Below are 15,864 nucleotides of genomic sequence, written 5' to 3'. Positions count from 1 at the left end.
GAATCTCATTTATCCGTTGTTAAACGGATAATCAGATATGTTGCAAGCTCTGCTAACATAGGATTATGGTATCCACATGACACGTCTGTACAAATGCAGTATATACTGATGCACACTGGGAAGGTAATGTGGATGATAGAAAATCTATAAGTGATGGATATTTCTATATTAAAAAAATGCTTAATATCATGGTTAAGCAAGAAATAAGATTTAGTATCATTATCCACTGTAGAAGCTGAATACATTGTTGTAGGGAATTCTTGCAATCATCTTATATGGATGAAACGAATGTTAACAGACTATGGAATTACAAAAAATACAATGAATCTATATAGTGATAACACGAGTGTGATTAATATTTTAAAAAATCCAATTAAGCATTCTCGTACAAAACATATTGACATAAGATATCATTACAAATGAGAATTAGTTGAAGATAAAATTATCATGCTGGATTACATTCAAACTAAAAAGTAGCTTGCATACATTTTGACAAAGTCGCTTGACCAACTTCAATCGTGTTGATGGTTAAGATCATGAGTTTATTTGTGATATGTATGTATGTATGTTGGTGAATATATTGTGTTTGTTATATATGTATTTTGTCACAAAATTTACAAAGGGGGATATTGTAAGTGCTTATATGTTTAGTACACATAAGGTTGTCAAATTTCGTAAGACAAAGATACACAAAGATACCGGTCAATTTGCAAGCACACTTCATCTCATAAAGATCATCTCAAGATTGGTTTATCATCTCAAGATGTCGCTCAATTTCAAGATTATAAAGATTAGAAGATCTTTGTGTTAGCCAACCAACACGTGATATAACCTTAGGAAACCTTTCAAAATTTGTTTACTTTGGGTTATCTATGGTGTAATTATTCAGGAGTTTAGCCAGCCTAACTTCAGGTTCGACCAACCTAAATTCTTTGGCTAAACTAACTTCAGGTTTGGGCTAAATTTCATATTTGAATATTTGAAAAATCTGTTGCAAATTCAGCCAGCCTAACTTAAAGTTCTAGAAGCTCGAGTGAAGTTCAGGTCAAATTCTAGCAATGGATTCTCGAATTTTCGAGAGACTTCAACTAGGCGAATGGGGAATTCGGGCAGGTGAATTGGACATTCATCCAGCCAGATTTTGGATAAATATTATCCCGTGCAATCCGATAACCGTTAGAACGGATTCGGTGGAATCCGCCCAGCTAAACCTATTCTTAGGATAGTTGAATTTTCAAATCCTTTGACTATAAATAGGGACCTTCTCTAATTCTAAAACACAGTGAAAACCTTTTGTAGGTGAAAGAGAAGCTCAGGTCCTCGTTAAGCTAATTGTGTAGTATTTATAAATTTATTTAAGTGTATTCAATTCTCTTTCTTAAGCTAATTTCAATTGCATTGTAGAGAGTAGTCTATACTCCACTTGAGAATTAGGAGAATTGAACGTCTAGCATCTTTGAATCTACATTTGAAGATAAGTACATTGTTTATGTTATTTCATTTAGTATTTTTTTTTAAAGATTGCCTATGAAAATCTTTGTGTGTTAATTTGTGATAGCCTATGAAAAATCACAAAGTGGGTTTTTATATGTGATAGCCCATGAAAATCACAAGAACTGTATTAGGTTGATAAGGTGAACCTGTGAAAATCTTGTTATATTGAAAGCCTGTTGGGGCACAAAAAATACATGGGTCGACAGGAGTTTGGTTTGTTGCGCATCAAGGATCCGCGACCTTACCCATTACGCGGCTCTCCCTATCATCCCTCTTTGGAAAATCTTCCGTGATGAATAGTGCTAACGAATAGTAGCATAATAGTTGTGTGAATGAATAGTAGTGCGGATGAATAGTTACATGAGTGCATAGTAGCGCGGGTGAATAGTGCCACAGTGAATAGTTACGCGGGATGAATAGTAGCACGGTGAATAGTTGCGCAAGTGAATAGTAGCATAGGTGAATAGTGCTACGAGGAACTGACAGAGTTGTGTGGGACTGCACAACTCATCATAGTTGTACCAACCCGCGCAACTCCCAGAAGGGACAGTTGGATTGAAATTTGTAAAATGCTGGGAAGTGGGGTCCATGGCATAAGATTCGATGTCTCACACATGCGAAAGCCTATAAATACCCCCTCCCCTCTCATTTACAAGATCAGAAGTTTCAGAGAAGTGCCAGAAGTATAGAGAGAGAGAAGAGAGAGAGAAGAAAAGATGAGTTGTGCAGACCCGCGCAACTCGATATAAGTACTAAAGATAAGTTGTGCGGACTCGTGCAACTCGAGTGAGTTATGCACCCCTATGCAACATGAGCTTTGTTGTGTGATGCAATTTTGTGGGTTCTCTCCACACTTCTGTTTCTAAAGAATACACTTCTTGTGTGTTGGTTTGAAGCAAGGGATCCTAGTGTGGGAAACCTGCATAACTCATCTCCCCTAGAGATATGATAAAAAAGCGTCGAAATGTTGCTGAAATTTCCATTAGATTGCTTCCTTCTCTTTCATTCGTTGTGATGATGCACTGTACTTTATTTTCAAAATAAGGGAATATGAGGATGTATAAGAACTCAGATTGAATAAAATACTCTGCGATATCTATTCTCTCATGTTTTCTTTGTTATCATTGAATGAATTTCCCCAAATCAAATGCTTTTTATTTCTGGTCGAAACAAAATGGTGACTCTGCTGGGGAATTATAATTCAATGATGACTTAGAATGTATTCAGAGAACATTTATCACTTTTTAGCGTCGTATAAATGCCAAAATGGCGACTCTCAAGGGGAATATTCTCCCCTTCATCTCTGAAACAAAGTAAATTTTTTATTTAATCAAAATAACTAACACTCTGTTTTGAATAAAAGGTACACCGCAATGACTTTTCTCTCGACCAACGTGGTTGTTCGCATCTAACGGATTACCAGTAGATCACATCGACAGTATAAGATCGCTATTACAAGAAGTACCAGGAAAGATTAAATCAGTTGTGATCATAGACAGACAATGTTATTATTCGATTTTCTTTTACAAGGAGTATCATCCTACCGAGTATAGCTGACAAGTCTATCATGTGCGATACTATAAGGCACAATAGTGGAGATCATCATTGATGACGGGACTTCATTTAAGAATAGAGGAATAGAGAAACTATGCCAAAAGTTCGATATACAACATTCATTCTTGACACCCTACTATCTGTCGGCTAATGGATTGGCTGGAGCATTTAACAAGACGATTGTGAATATATTCAAGAAAACATTTGTAAGAAATAAGTGCAACTGGGATGAGAAGTTGTAAGAAGTCATATGGACCTACTGGATTATTCATTATACTATTATGAAAGCAACGCCATATTCTTCGGTTTATGGAGTCAAAGCTGTTATCTCTATTGAAACGCAAGTTGAATCACCCAGAATAGCAGTATATTAGTTGATTATTGATCATGAAAATGCTAAGATCAGAAAGGTTAAGCATCGCTCCTTCAAAAAAAGTGATATGGTATTAATGTTGAAAAGACCGATAGTGGTCATTCGTAAGACTAGGGCAAGTTCGACCTTAAATAGGATGGCCCATACATAATATCAGAAGTATAATATCGAAAGAATAATATCAGAAGTATAATATTAAAAGTACGCCCCCGAAGCTGCTTGGCCTATCCGGTGATAGATCAAGATTGGTGAGGCATAAGTATACCAGTTAATGCCCATTTCATAAAAAATATATATCCTTGATTGTACATGAAGTTTTGATTTAGAAGATCTATGGCATAATTCTTCCCAATAAAAAGGGGGCAGACATACTCATATAAAGGTAAGAACTCCGTATATCTATTAATATTATATTTATCTTTGAATACTAATGAAATGCAGGCCTTTCAAGTACATTAAATCCAAGCGAGTCAACATAAGGTGCCAATGATTATGGCTGAATCGCCAAAGCTGTTATTATTATCTTGGTAGCACAAGGCCATTTAAAGTTATCAAAATCAAAGGCCGATTCATCATTTATAGGTGGAAGAAGAATCGTGACAACAATGACAATCTATCATGTATGGCAGTAAGAAAAACATCGCTATGAAACCGAACATGCATAAGGTTTATCATTATGGGCGATGGCGATATGGCAGAACTATGTGGACATGTCAAGATCAAGCATGGATGATTGCTGCTAAGCATTGACGATTGTTGTAAAGCATCGATGATGTCACCAAAATCGTTAAGCATCAAAGATATTGCCAAAATCATCAAGCATCGATGATATCACTAAAATCGCCAAGCGTCGATGATTATCGCCAAAATTAGCAACTCTTGCCATCGTCATCAATCGCTCGTACAAGCTTATCTTATTGAAATTGCTATCATCGCCAAGCTAATATACTATCTTAAATATAACATGAATATTGACAGAACATTATCAGCAATGGTGAAATATTAATTATTGATTCACTATTTTTGATAGTGGAATAAAACTATATGGCCAAGCACATATAAAGTTGACAACAACGATGATAGCTTATCATTTAAGGCAACCTAGCCAAACCCTATATGGTCAACTATGCATAAGACCTACCATCATTGGCAACATATATATTATTCTGGCAGTAGTGAAGTCTATAGCCCTAAAAAGCCTATAGAGAGCTTCATGTGCACCCATGCGGGTAATTGACAAAGCAGTCATGTAAGACCCATGTCGTCTATACAGCTTCAGGTAGTGTCACGAGAACGGCTAGAGAGTGCCCCTTGTGAATGGGTCTAACCTTGCAAGCGAAGGAAAAGTGAGTTTCTGAAGTAGGATGTCTCCCTAAATCCTTGGTTTGATTTTAGTAGTAACTCATGGAGGCAAGTCTTTGAAGCAAGATACAAGTCTCTAAAGTAGGAGACCCTCATTGATGGACTGATAGCCTTAGATTTGGTACCCTAACGATAGCCTTATGTGCCCCACGAACTCTAGAGAGTTACTGTGGCCAACCCTGTCCGTAAATCATATCGAGTTCACTGCCCCGGTACCTTCACTGGGCCCCTTTGATGGATCACGGTTTGTGAACTCCCCGGCCGTAATAAGCCCTGCGAACTCTAAAGAGTTTAGTAGCCATTCATGTAAGAAGCATCTCCAACTACTTATGATCTTAAACTGTGATCGCTCCAACTACTTACAAGCCTAAATTGTGTGTGAGTGTCCAGTCCAGTCAAGCTTAGTCAAGTTTATTCCAGTCCAGTTTAGTCTAGTTAAGTCAGTCAAGTTCAATCCAATTAAGTCAAGTTAAGTCCAGTCATGTCAAGTTATGTCCAGTTAGATGTGTGTAGGTAGCAATATATTTATCCCTTTGACAAGAGTCGTGGGATCTTTCTATCTCTTATCTTCTTGATGACAAAGAAATATTATCTTACAAAATCTTTAAAGGCAACAAAGAATAAAATAACAACGAATTATCATTTTCTTCCGAGCAGCTTGATAACTCAAATATATATATATATATATATATATATATATATATACATTCTTTAAATTCCTTAAAGGAACGTTGAGTGCTATCCATTTTTTAAGAGTAGTAGTATGCTCTACTGTACAAGTATTATCTTTCGAAGAAATCCTTATGCAAAGATGACTTGGACAGGGGGGCATGATCTGGTTCTTTGAAGTAATCTATGCCTCGGTCTTTCTGATAATTCCTTATGCGCGGCGGAGAAATTCATATGGTATAATCTACTAAGAAATAATTGTGCGCTAAGTAATATTGATGATCTCATAAACTCATCCGATTATAAGAAGCATGAGCTGGATAGTTATAGCCATGAAGTATGAAGCATGACCTAGTATTAACATTCAAGAGCTGCTTCTATATCAAAGCCCAGTTATACGACCCGTTGCCGTAATTTCTTACTGTTCTAGTAATGATAACGCAAGTCTCCGAGTAATGGACCTGATGGAGACAAGGAAGGAATGTTCGCTAGTATATAAAGAATTATGGTCGATAACCTCTTCTATATCCTTCGAAAAGCTAGTAAACGAAAAGGAGCATTCTCTATTTTCTGAAGCAACAAAGTTCAAAGAGAAATACACTCCTAACCAGCCTATAAAGAGATCTCAAGTAGTATGTAAGACCCGTATCCTATCCCATACCGTTCCATAGGCCTCCGCGTTCTCCCGGTCAAATTCTGGCAACCCACGATCTGTTATCGGTGTTTACATCTGATCCTGAGTCGTATCCTATATTTTAGAGTCGACTCGACCTGAAACTTACACCCTTACGACCGCTTTGTCGCCGTGGTTTCGATGTCGCGTCTTGCGCGCCGAGGCGATACCCAGACCAGGAGATGTGGGCCTGCATTCAGTTCGAGAAAAAACGTTGCGCAAGAGAATCTCTACCAAGTGTTAAATAAATCCCATCAATCAATCAAAGTACAACCCATCACTCCATCACATCCCCAAGTACACAAGTCATTCCCAAGTCAACTCTCTCTTACACAACCCATACCACCCATCACCTATCATCCATCACTCCATCCATCACCCATCTCTCTCCCTTACATCACTCCTCTTTCTCTCTCTCTTCACTCCATTTTCTCAAGCAACCCCATGAGAGCAATCGTTCAAGCTCCATGGATAGAGTTTGTGTGGCCCACTTTCTATCTCTTATCTCCACCATCCAAGTATCATCTCAACCGCTGAAGTTGTTCCTTTGGAGCACTAGCATGCATTGGCAGAAGAAGGAAGAAGAGATCAAAGGTGGGTAGTTTTTGTGTGATTTTGATGATTTAAGGGCCCACTTGTGGTGGGACCCATCCAATCCAGACCATCCAGGGCCTGTTATGACACATTTTATCCATGTTGTGTGTCCAACCGGGCCACCTTACTACCCATTTTCGGGCAGGCCTGTGCGAAGGGAACTCATAAGGATTTGCTTGTTCCCTGACTATGTGGACCACCTGTGCGGGCCCTACTATGATTTATGTATTTTACCCAAGTCGTTCATCAAATGGGTCCCAAACTGCAGATCATCCAGTAGCATTCCTGCTGTCTGGACCATTTGAGTAGGCCCAAGTAGAGTGAAAAACCAAATATCAGCTTTGTCCAAGTAGTAGGCCACACGTGTGGACCAACCTTGCATGTGCCAGATCTAGACCGTCCAGCAGCAAGGATAGTGGGTCCCACATAGTGTTCTTGATATATACAGACTGTCCATGGACGTCCAGGGGGCTGGGCATTTAAATGAATATAATATATAATTATATATAAAATAATAATATATTATTACTATATGGTGGGCCCCATGTGGGACCCACCTTGATGCATGTATCCTATATCTGCACTGTACATTTTTTTAAGGATGGTGGGCCTTTGGATGATTAACATTAGTAAGGTCAGTGTGCCTTGATGTATGTATTTTATACATACTGTCCATTCATTTTTCATGGCATGTGGCCCACCCCACACGTGTGACACATGTGGGGGTGGGACCCATCTTGATGTTTTTGCCCTATATCCACACCCGTCCATCTAGACGGGTGGTGTGAGGCCACCTTGATGTATTTTATATCCACCATCCATCTGCTAGACGGTGGAGTCCCACCCTGACGTGTGCTGGATGCACACCATCCATCTGTGGAGCCCCACACGTAATGTAAGTGCTTCATCCATACCGTCCACACATGGACGTGGGGCCCACTCATGATTCATGTATTTTTTTATCCACACCATCCACTATTTAGACAGTGGAAACCCACTACTGGCGTGTATGATCTAGACCTTCCAGATAATGTGGGGCCTACCATGACGTGTGTGTTGTATCTACACAGTCCATCCAGGCCTGGGAGGCCTAGAGAATGATGCAGATTCAAATCTCAGGTGGAGCATGCTACGTGGAATGTGGACCCCTACAATGATGTATGTGTTATAAATCCATGCCGTTCAAACCAGCTGGGTCAAGGCCCACCATGATATATATGTTTTATCCTTGTCGTCCATCAGTTTGCAGGCCCACCAGATGAGGTATGTGTTTTATTTAATTCATCCATCTGGGTGGTGGTTAGGTGGGACCCTCTCTGATGTATGTGTTTCATATATATGTCGTCCACCTGTTTGCCAACATGGGCACCACCATGATGTATTTATTTCATCCACACCGTCGAGATTGTGCTGGGCGATGCTGGACTATATTTGGATGGTGCTGATTTACATAGACAATGTTTGGATGGTGCTGATTTACATAGATAATGTTTGGATAGTGCTGATCATCATTAGTGGGCCATGTGCCCCATGGAATGATAGTGCACAGTGATACACATGTTACACCTTCAACTATTGAAATGATTTTAGATGTAATCCGAGCTTATATGAGGCCCATTAATGCGGCCCATTGATGTAGCCCACTTGATGTGTATGAGGCCCATTAGTGCGGTCCATTGATGTAGCCCACTTGATGTATATGAGGCCCATGTTTGAGGCCCAATATGATGTATACCTGGCCCATTTGTTGGGGCCGATGTGATGTATTTATGGCACATGTGTCGAGGCCCGACATGATGTATATGTGGCCCTTGTGTAAGGCCATGGGCCCACTATACGTTTGGCTCTATCTGAGCCACTCCTTGGGAGCAATGTTAGTTAAATGGACATATTGTTGGGCAATGATGGTTTAATGTCCACATTGTGACCTTCCCTTAGGCCTTGTTTGGCCAATCATCGAGGCCGATTCTGACAATCGGGGCCGAATCCGATTGTCGAGGCCGATTGTTGAGGCCGATTCCTTTTATTGAGGCTGATTCCGATTGTCGAGGCCAATTCCATTTATCGAGGCTGATTCCGATTGTTGAGGCCGATTCCATTTATCAAGGTCGATTCCTATTGTTGAGGCTAATTCCGTTTACCGAGGCTAATTTCGACTGTCAAGGCCGATTTCGATTATCGAGGCTGATTCTGTTTATCGAGGCCGATTCTGATTATTAAGGCTGATCTGTTTATCGAGGTCAATTCTGATTGTTGAGGTCAATTCCATTTATCGAGGCCAATTCCATTTATCGAGGCTAATTCTAATTGTCGAGGCCAATTATTGAGGCCGATTTCGATTGTCGAGGCCGATTCTATTTATCGAGGTCGATTCTGATTGTCGAGGCCGATTCCATTTATCGAGGGCGATTCTGATTTTTGAGGACGATTCCGTTTATCAAGGCCAATTCTGATGGTCGAGGCCAATTGTTGAGGGCAATTCTGATTGTCGAGGCCGATTCCAATTGTTGAGGCTGATTATTTTGACTGATTCTGATTGTTGAGGCCGATTTTGTTTATCGAGGTCAATTCTGATTGTTAAGGCCGATTCTGTTTATCGAGGCCAATCCAATTGTTGAGGTTGATTTCATTTATCAAGGTCAATTACGATTGTTAAGGCCGATTCCGTTTATCAAGGCCGATTTTGATTATTGAAGCCAATTCTGTTTATCAAGGCCAATTTCGATTGTTGAGGCCAATTTCATTTATCGAGGCCGATTCTGTTCATCAAGGCCGATTCTGATTGTTGAGGCCAATTTTGTTTATCAAGGCCGATTTCGATTGTTGAGGCCGATTTTGATTATCGAGGTGGATCCGTTTATCGAGGCTGATTTCGATTGTCAAGGCCAATTTCATTTATCGAGGCCGATTCCGCTTGTCGAGGCCGATTATTGAGGCCGATTCCAATTATCGAGGTTGATTCCGATTGTCGAGGCCGATTATGATTATCGAGACCAAATGTCGAGGCTAATTGTCGAGGCCTAATGTGATGTATATGCAGCCCATATTTGAGGCCTATTGTGATGTGTATTCAGCCTGTGTTTAAAGCCCAATGTAATCTATATGAGGCCTATGTGATGAGGCCCATTGTAGTGCATTTGAAGGCCAGGCGATGGAACCCATTGTGATGTATATTAGGCCCATGTGAGAGGCCCATCGTGATGTGCATTAAACTCTTAAGTAAGGCCCATGGTGTTTTATATTAGGCCCTTGTGTGAGGCCATAGGTCCACTATATGTTAGGCTCTATGTGGGCCATTCCTTGGGGGCAATGTTGGTTAAATGTCCACATTGTCGAGGCCAAATGTTGATGTCGGCTATTGACACTGATTGTGAGTATGACAGAACATAGCATCATGATACATGCCCATATGCATCATCTACATGTTTATTATGAGATGTGACATATAGTGAGACTGGATCTTGAATTTGATGCTTGGGACAAGTGGGACCTACCGGTTAATGGTAGGGATCCCATTTTGGACCGAAGGCGTGGCCAATGGCCCACCATGATATGCATGTGTAATCCATGATGGGGCCATGCTCCATGGACCCCATCGTGATGTTTATTTGATAATCAATATGTAGAGGTCATCTAGACCTTGAGTTTGTGGTGGAGATGATATCCCCATCTTAATTTCCTTATTTGAGGGCCCATATGTTTTGGGACCCATCTTGATGTATGTATTATTGCTCAAAGGAAGCTCATAGTGGTGGAGCTCCCTTCCACCACACTTCTCTCTCTCTCTCTCTATCGCTCTCATTCCTAGTTGATGGCCCATCTCGATGCATGAGCTCATCCATGCCATCCACCTAAGTAGGACCACATCGCTGTCTATTTTGGGCCTACATGACTGGACGGTCACACAAGCCCAAGTGAAAAGGGAAAACACAAATATTAGCTTGCTTCGAGTGGGGTAGCTCACTCACGTGGACCCCACTTTGATATATGTGTGGTATTCACAACGTCTAGCAGGTGGGATGGTGGGACCCACCATGTATGCACTGTATCCACACCGTCCATCTATGAGATGCCAAATAGGGCCAACAGCCCCGTTTAGTGAGCACAGCCCACCTTCCTGCTATTCTTGGCTGTCCATTTTCGGACAAGCTTAGATGAAGGGAAACACTAATATCAACTTAATCATGGGGCTGGTGGGCCACGTACACGTGGACCTACCCTGATATATGCATTATATCCATACCGTCTAGCGGGCAGGCCCATGCTGCTGGACAGAAGTGGGTTGATGCCCACCATTGAAACCTTATGGGCCCACTATGATGTTTGTGGGAGGCCCAGTAGCCTGCACACTTCCTGGGTGGACCACATCCAATGGGATCCACCATGATGTGTATTTTATCCACCCCATCCAGCTGGGCCAGCCCGCTGCTGACCATTGTGGGCTGACGCCCACCATTTGAAACGCCCAGCAGGCCCACCGTGGATGTGTGTTTTATCCAAGTTGTCCATCAGTGGGACGCCTAGCAAACCCACCATGTATATGTTTTATCTAGGCCGTCCATCAGTGGGACACCCAGCAGACACACCATGTATATGTTTTATCTAGGCCGTACATTGGTTGGACTCCCGACCAGGCCAGGGCACTACTAGACTGACCGTCTAGCAGTTGGCTAACCTGATGTATGTATTCTATATCTATACTCCCCATCTAGTGGGGCCCATTTTGTAGGCCCACCGTGAGGTGTGTGTGTGTTATCCAGGCCGTCCATCAGTGGACCATCCAGCAGGCCCAGCCGCTGGTGGGCTGGCCGTTTACCAGACAGCCCACTATGATATGTGAGGCCCATTAAGATGTACATGGACCATTGCGATGTGTGAGGCCTATTGTGATGTATGAGGCCCATTATGATATATGAGGCCCCTTGTGGTGTGTGAGGCCCACCATAATGTGTGTGTTATATGCACACTAACCATTCATTTATATGGAGCATGGGCCGCCTTATGCAGGCCCACCATGATGTATGAGTTATATGGCCATTATGGGGCTGCCTTGTGAGGCGCACCAAGTGTGAGTAAGTGCGCACATTGTCCATTCATTTTCTAGATATTTGGAGGGCCGAGGGCCCCGTTGTGATCCAGATTCCAATCCCAAATGGACCACACCATAGGACAATGGTGGTTAAATGTCCACTATTGTAAATCTCCCTAGGGCCCATTATTATGCCCATTTTCACCCTTACCTTATTGGGCTAACCCAAACCATTGGGTCCCCACTTATGTTAGTGATACCCATTGGGCTAACTCAAACTGTTGGGCCCCCATTGATGATGGTGCTTTCCACCATGCCTTGTAGGAATTCTCCAAACCTTGGAGCCCACCTTGTATTCATATCGGGCCCCATAAGAAGACCCAATTTATTGCATGATAAAGGGTGAGGAAGCCCACTTGTTGTACATAGTTTCACCCTCTCAACTCACCATGTTGAATAGCCATTAGACTCACATATGAGGTCCATTCTTAATGTAAGTATGATGACTAGGCTACCCACTGTTTAGCACATCATCACCCTTTGTCATAGATGGAAGAATATGTGGTATCAGGTTTGTATATCCACTGTTTAGAGCCTATTTGGATGTTGGGTTAGATCCGTTGTTCCTCTGTGGACCTCACCATGTATTTAAGCTGATTATTATTTATATCTGATAATCATGCTACTATACTTAGTCTAGTAGGACACATTGAGAACATGCTTAGTATTACACCATGATACATGCCCATACGTATCATTTGTATGCCTATTATAAGGAATGATTGATCATAACATTTGCTGTTGGGTTACGTTATTTAGGGGATTCCTTGTGAGATGGAGTTGCCCCACATGATCGTGCGGTACACGCGGGTTTAATGCATGACTGGATGGTATGAATTATGCATCCCGTATTTTATGTGACATGATCACTTGGTGCCCTAGCAATATCAGGTTTGTGGCCTCCACAGGCATATCGTGGATGGTCAGATTGAATACTATAAATATTTGATTCTAGTATTGTAGGCGCTTAAGATGTCCTTGGGTGAAAGTCTCAGAATCCTTTTGGTACCAGGAGATGCTCCAACATCTAGACTGAGTGGATATATGAGTGCACGATTGTCGAATACCAGTAGACGGTGTCTCTCACTTTGTCATGGTCGGTTGTGAAGGGGGTGTGGCCTTTTCCGCTCGAGTGAGGGGGTTGTAAGCTAGGTTGAGTCTGACAAGCTCATAAATGGGTCAACTATCAATGAGCCAGGTAGGTATTGCCAGACTACTGGCCAGGCAGATAGTGAGGTTTTTTTCACTCACTGTTGCATAGCTTGGGAGGTGACAGCCAGTGTGGAGTGTACTAGACCTTAGTGATGTTCCAGAGATGAACTGTATTGACTTGTGGACTCAATGAGGACTGGCATGCATATGTTGAATCTTGCATATGACATTTAGCTACGTAAGCCTTACATCACATAGCCTTAGTATGGTTGATAGCATTCATGGATTGCCAGTATTTCTGCTTACTCTGATATCGCATGCTTGGTACATATATTGCGCACACGCACACACCCCATAAGCTTCATTGTGAGCTTATGCACTACTATTACGTGCAAGTGACGTTAAGTCGCAACAGCGTTGAGGCAGGAGTTTGTGGCAGATCATTTTGGATATTTTATTATTTATATATTTCCCGTTTAGTATTATAATCAGTTGTTTATATTAGTGGATATGTGATGATGATGTTTTACTTGTGATTTGAGTATACTTGTGGTTATGCTTCTTTACAAAAAAAAATTCATATTGAAAATCATCCTTGTAGGATCCCAGGATCGGAATCTGGCATATGGGTGTCGGGAGCCGAGAATGGGATACTACGAAGGCTGTTGGCACCAAATTCAGTGATCAAAAATTTTGTGAGCCCGGTTTTCGAGTTTGGGGTGTAACCCGCTACTAAGAGTTTTCTTCTTCCTTAGTTTATTTTTATGCTTTCCTTAAGAGATTTTTTGTTTAATCATGTCTATGGTTAACTAAACCTCTTAGATATGGCTAAGAGGTAAAGCTTGTAGGGTGACTGGGATGTTTACCTTGCTTTGATTCTTATTTATGTTGAATTTCATTGATTTCTATTTTGATTTTAAGGAATATTTTTAGTTTTCTATTGTTTGTTATGACTCAAATTACAATAGACGTGGCGATAACTTTGAATATCTTCTTTTCCTATTTGAGATTGTGAGATTGATAAATCCTGTTATTCACCATCGTCTCCTTGGCATGGTAGGGTAATGGAATCCCTTCTAATCCTCCTAATCCTCATTCATTGAGAATTAGGTTAATGAAAGTTCAAATTTGATTTAATTACTATATTTTCCAATTGGATAGGAAAGGACTTCCAATTATGTTATTTGAATCAAGTATGGTAGCATCTTAATTGCTATATGTGGATCCCTGGCACCCTAGTTCCCACCTTTAAATTCACAAGTTTCAATCTACAATATTCATAATTACTCCCTTATTTCCAGATTTCTTATTTAGTTCTTCTAGTTACTTTCAGAAACATACGAGTTTAGTCCCTGTGGATTCAACCTCAGTCTCACCGAGATTATTACTACATCGCGACCTTACACTTGGAGTGGTGAACAAGTTTTTGGCGCCGTTGTTGGGCACTACAGTTGTGTTTTTCTGAATTTAATTAGTTTTAGAATTAGGTTAATATTACGATTAACTTTCTTTTTTGTTTCTAGGTTAGGAATTTTTCTGAACTTAATTTTAGAAACTAACTTTGTTCTCTATTTTGTAGGATCCTAACATAGAATCTTCTATTTGGTAACTTCGTTCTAACTCGCTCTTCTCTCTCTCTCTTACTTCTTATTTGTTGTAGTCTAAATTCTTAGATTTTAGGTTAAATTTTATACTTGAAGGCTGAGATTGTTTCATGCCCAAGTGGGTTCGTGATAACACTCTACGTCTCTTGAGTGAAGGAGGATTATTCGAAGGGTTGCCTATCCGTCACAGGACTAGACATCACTTGAGATCCTTAGAGTTAATAGAAGTGATGGCTATTAATTAACCTCAACCTCCAGTTGAGGAGGCCCTGGATGAGAATGAGGTGCATCATGCACCCTCACCTCGTACCTTATGAGACTACTTATAACTAGCAGGGGTGAACACACCTTCCTGTATGATTTTTCTAAAAAATATAGAAAATATGGAAATTAAGCCACGAGTGATCCAAGTCCTTCCAAAGTTTCATGGACTTGAATCCGAAAGTCCATATCTACACTTGAAAGAGTTTGATGAGATAATAACCACTTTATATTTTCCTAATGTGTCTGAGGACACGATCAGGCTGAAACTATTTCCTTTCTCCTTAAAAGAAAAAGCTAAGACATGGTTGCACGATCTATTGGTTGATCGAACGACATGACAAGGGAGTTCATAAAGAAATTCTTCCCATACCATAAAACGAACACAATCAGGAAGTTGATCATGAACTTCGCTAAAAAGGAAGATGAAACATTCTTTCAATGTTGGGAGCAGTTCAAGGATCTTGTCAGTTTATGCCAACAGCACGGTTTTGAAATGTGGTGCATGACAAATTTCTTCCATGAAGGACTGACATCTTCCATGTGCCAATTCGTCGAGATAATGTGCAATGGGGAATTCATGAACAAAGATGTCAATGATGTATGGGATTACTTTGACAAACTCGCTGAAACCACACAATAATGGGACATCTCCCCAAAACCTAGCACCACTTCTAAACCTACTCAATCAAAGGAGAGGGGCAGAGTACACTTGTTGAAAGAGGAAGATGATATAAATGCTAAAGTGACTAGTATCACAAGGAAACTCGAGGCCATGGAACTTAAGAAGGATAAGGCAAAGGAAGTTGTTTCGGTATTTGTCCTTGCAATGTTCATACAACTGAAAATTGTCCAACAATACATGCTTTTCAACAAATACTGAATGAGCAATCGAATGCCGTAAACAAATACCAGAGGCCTTTCAAAGGACTCACTTTAAACGTATACAATTCAAGTTGGAGAAATCATCCAAACTTCAGTTGGAGGAATAGACAAACTGCTACTCCTCAAGGAATCCCTAACCAATTCTTAAATCAAG

General features: G+C 40.8%; 1 non-coding gene across 1 annotated transcript; it reads right to left on the bottom strand.

Annotated features, from left to right (window-relative positions):
- Positions 1 to 15,210: 15,210 nt before the first annotated feature.
- Positions 15,211 to 15,317, bottom strand: LOC131228403 (small nucleolar RNA R71). The gene has a single exon (XR_009162906.1). It is a non-coding gene; the product is annotated as a small nucleolar RNA R71 (small nucleolar RNA).
- Between the last annotated feature and the right edge of the window lie 547 nt (positions 15,318 to 15,864).

Source organism: Magnolia sinica, chromosome 15 (genome assembly GCF_029962835.1).
Source record: "Magnolia sinica isolate HGM2019 chromosome 15, MsV1, whole genome shotgun sequence".
Classification (NCBI taxonomy): domain Eukaryota; kingdom Viridiplantae; phylum Streptophyta; class Magnoliopsida; order Magnoliales; family Magnoliaceae; genus Magnolia; species Magnolia sinica.
The sequence above is the reverse complement of the archived record's forward strand: the minus strand, read 5'-3'. Positions and strand labels throughout refer to the sequence as shown.